This window comes from Phalaenopsis equestris, unplaced genomic scaffold (genome assembly GCF_001263595.1).
Source record: "Phalaenopsis equestris unplaced genomic scaffold, ASM126359v1 Scaffold000150, whole genome shotgun sequence".
Taxonomy (NCBI): Eukaryota; Viridiplantae; Streptophyta; class Magnoliopsida; order Asparagales; family Orchidaceae; genus Phalaenopsis; species Phalaenopsis equestris.
Window position 1 is genome coordinate 240,924 of NW_018164592.1, and position 3,588 is coordinate 244,511.

The 3,588-nt window shown below is 42.0% G+C and overlaps 1 protein-coding gene across 1 annotated transcript in view; it reads right to left on the reverse strand.

The window, feature by feature from the left end:
- Positions 1–3,588, reverse strand: part of LOC110021846 (DNA-directed RNA polymerase V subunit 1) — a 128,252-nt gene that overhangs the window by 100,199 nt on the left and 24,465 nt on the right. The gene's annotated exons all lie outside the window — the stretch shown is intronic.

The window sequence follows — 3,588 nt, forward strand, 5'->3', positions numbered from 1 at the left end:
CCATGTAGACCTCCATAATTCAAGTTTTTCCTGAGATACAAACTGAATACATGGAATGTAATTTTAGTAGTAATAGCTCTAGTGACAGAAGTGTGACTTTGGGTGACATAACACAGTTGTTTGACCACCAAAATATTTTTGTTCAACCTCCTTACCACCAAAATATTTCATAGGTTTCGCCTCCTACCTCCTTACCATCAAAATATATTTGTTCAACTCCACCATCTACAATAGAGAAACCTATCAGTGGAGGAGTTAACAGAGTTGTTTGACCAGTTGTAGATGAAATGTAAGTTGATCAAGCTAGAAGAACATAACATAGTCCGTTATCTAGGAGGTCTAAAGTCTGCTATCAGCAACGTTGTGCAGCTGCAGACTTATTAATCAATGGAATGTCAAGACCTTAATCGTGAAGGTGGACAAACGTCAGAGATAAGGCAAGCAACCACCATCAGTCAGACAGCCACCCACAGTTGGAGACACCAGCAAGAGCATGCGTCAAGGACTTGAGAAAACTGGTTAGGATAAGAACAGAGCCACTCCGAGTGAGAAGAAGCCTAATAAGAGTAACACGCCTATTACAATTCATGGACCAAAATGTTTTAGAAGTCATAAATTTGTGCACGACGTTTCCAATTGCCCTAAAAGTCAAGTTGTCTTTTATCAAGCAAGGCGCAATGAAGAAGGTTAGCGACGAGGAGAAGACAATTGAGGAATAGAGTGAAGCGTATCATCTTCCACTGGATGAGTGCAAGATGCTTGCGGTATAAACTAAAGATACAAGGGATCTGCAGTGGCTTCACCACAATATACTCTACACCAATTACAATATGAACAAGAAGATATGCAGTCTCATCATCAATGGAGAGAGCGGCAAAAACATTGCATCCCCGCAACTTATGGAGAAATTAGGCATCGTGACTCAGAGGCATTCTCACTCATATTCTCTGACGTCGCTAACGAAAGAGAACCAGGTCAAGATTGACCAGAGGAGTCTAATAGAGTTTTCAATTGGGAGCCAACTATAAGATCCGTTGTGATGTGACATGATACCCATGAACACCTGATACCTTTTGTTGGTGAGACCGTGGTCATTTGGTCATGGGACTCAGCATGATGGATTTAGAAATATCTACTCTTTCACCAAGGAAGAGAAATGCATCGTCCTTCTCCCTTTTGTGGAACCCGAGATCACAGGTACCCTTACTAGCAGAGCAGCGTTGCTGGGACAAAATCTTGGTGACGACAGAGGATGATAGGACCTAAACATTGATTCTAGACTTGGGACAGTCACGATAGAGAACATTTCAAGACATCACAATCAATGACTTAACTCCATGGCCACCACCAATCGAGGAGGTCCATGTTACCCTCACTTCAGATCAGATTGATCCAACCATAGGCTATTTTGGGATGTTTTAGTAGTATAGACATGACACAGACCCAAATCAGATCATTATTGAGCTCTCATAATATTGAAACGATATGGATGTTTGCTCGCAAGTGGAAGCAAATCCTAATGTGCTTTAAAAGGTGATGCAATCGCCAGCAGAATCTGGGTGCTTCTTAGACCACAATAGTAGACCCAGCAACCCCGGGAGACTGCATTGCTTATACTACGTCCAATATAGCAGACTCGACATTGTGCTACAAGAATCCAGAATCTTTGATAAATGAAGTCAGAGCTCCCCAAACCTCTGAAGATTGATGTGGGAGTTGGGGGCCTCAACCAGCCTAATCGGTTCAGGAAGGAGGCGAAACAGAACAAGAAACTGCTTAAGATAGGAGATATCGCCCAAGTGAAGGGGTTTACCCCTCCTAGTTATCCTTTCTTATTTATATGTTATTTTTTTGTGTTAGGGTTTGCTTTTTGTTGAAATATGACAGAAGATGCTTCGGCTATAGCTCATCTCATAGTGGTGTGTATCCTTCCCCTTTTCCAAGCTTGCAAAACCCTTCTATGCACCCCCATTCTCGCTTAGTTCTCTGTCGTCATCCCCACACCCTTCTATACAGCTGCCAATCTTCCCAACCTAACGCTACTAATGTCCTGAAACCCCATCACCTGCTGCACTCAGACGCCTTCCCCTCCTGCCTTCCCCAAAGTCGTTGCACCATTCCCTACCCTGCCTACTACTTCGGCAATAACCCAACCTGCAGCGATGCTTGCAACGGCTAACCTAATCCTTCATCCTTTTTTATCCACAACAATTCTGGCCCCTACCCATACAACCATCACAAACCTACCTATCCTCATCCAACCGACACCCACATCTCCTAAGTCCTCTCAACACTACCCATCAGCCCCCTGTCTCACCCTAGCCAAAGAATCATGTTGGGTTGTATTGTTTTTCTTATTTTGAGTCTTGATTCTATCCCCGTTGTTTTGGCATAATAAAATATGCTTTCCTATCGGACTGTTGGTTAACTCCGGTACCAAAAAAATACTTTATGCTTCAATATTTCATTTATTGTGCACACCATGATGTGCACTATCACATAGCATGAAAGTTATGATAATAACGAGAAAAACTTCTGTAGAAATTTGGACAGCAATAATAGATAAAATTAAAACGTTACTAAAACAAAATAGTACAATCCCAAATACAAAAAAAGATGAACACCTACAATTTGAGAGTTAGGCGATCTCTCCCAACCGTAATTCCTATTACTCGGAGACAATAATCACATAACCTAACCCTAAACATATTAAATCTGATTTATACCCCCATAAAAATAAGTAACAATCCACTAAATTAGCCTTTTAGCCTTGTGCCTAACATAAGTCTTCAAATTATTTGACAAACTCGGCGTTGACTCAATGAAATACAAAGCAGGCGGCATTGTAGGAAGGCTCACGGAGAGAATTTTTACTTCTTGAAATGTTAACAATTCATTAATATTTGGCAAGAGTGGCATGAAATTAAAGAGCTTTAACATAGGTGGTGATAAACATACCTCAATATAATAAACTATATACTCACCATAGATATACTATTATAATACATTTACGAAAGATAGAAACATTATGATACCGGAGGAAAAAGACCAAAAACACCAAGAAAGAACATAATTATTATTATTGAATTGAAAAGAATACAAACGAGACTCTTGCAACATGAAATAAATGACAACATACAAACAGAAAGGACAAGATAATGCTGTCAAAATATAAGATAGAAAGCAACTGAAAATACATAAATGGTCATATAGGAAACGGGTACAAGGGTGGTGGCCTGAAATGGGTTGGCGACTGCTGGAGGGTGGCAGGAGGGAGCTGCGGTGGCCTAGGGCAGCAGTAGACGGTGGCGAGGTCTGGACAGTAGGGCAATAATGCAACATGGAGAGGCGTCAGGGGCTGAACAGCAGACAAGCGTCGATGGTTGGACAACAGCAGGGACAGGCCAGGTAGGGGTTGTCGGCAACAGGGGCTGTCGGTGGCAGGGGCTGTCGGTAGGGCTGTTAATTTGGCTCGTTGTTCGTGAACAGCTCGTGTTCGGCTCGTTAAGCAGCTCGCGTTTGGCTCATTCGTTAAGCCTAACGAGTCAAACACGAACAAATTTTTAAGCTCGAAATGCAAACGCGCCG